Source organism: Myotis brandtii, unplaced genomic scaffold (assembly GCF_000412655.1).
Source record: "Myotis brandtii unplaced genomic scaffold, ASM41265v1 scaffold434, whole genome shotgun sequence".
In the NCBI taxonomy this organism is placed as follows: Eukaryota; Metazoa; Chordata; class Mammalia; order Chiroptera; family Vespertilionidae; genus Myotis; species Myotis brandtii.
Window position 1 is genome coordinate 1,384,967 of NW_005366599.1, and position 571 is coordinate 1,385,537.

The following is a 571-nucleotide window of genomic DNA, read 5'->3' on the forward strand; positions in this document are numbered from 1 at the left end:
TGGGGTGCTGGGGGGCAGTTGCCCTGGGAACCATCTGTGGGGCCGGGAGCACTGTTTCCTCTTCCCTTTAAACCCGGGGACCCCGTGCTTCCCGGGTGCTGCTGGCAGGAGGGCCTGAGCGCCCCGGCCCCGGGGGTCCCCGCAGGGACCTGGGGGAGCCGGGAAGGAAGTGGCGTGGACCCTGCTCATGCTCCAAGCTCCTTCTAGAACCAATGGCTTCTGCTCTTTGCAGACAGGAGACCGAGGGCTTCCTGAGAACAGACCCCGGGCCCCAGGCTGTGCCGAGGGGCAGTGAGGACTTTGTCAGCCCGGACCTCTGGGCGGAGTGAAACTCCAGGCGGGGACCCCTGGCCGGTGTGACTCAGTGGATAGAGCGCCGACCTGCGGACTGAAGGGTCCTGGGTTCGGTTCCGGTCAAGGGCATATGCCCAGGTTGTGGGCTCACTCCCCAGTAGGAGGCAGCCAATTAATGATTCTCTGTCATCATTGATACTTCTCTCTCTCTCCCTCTCTATGAAATCAATAAAAATATATTTAAAAAAACAAAACTCCAGGGGCCTCCCCTTCCCCC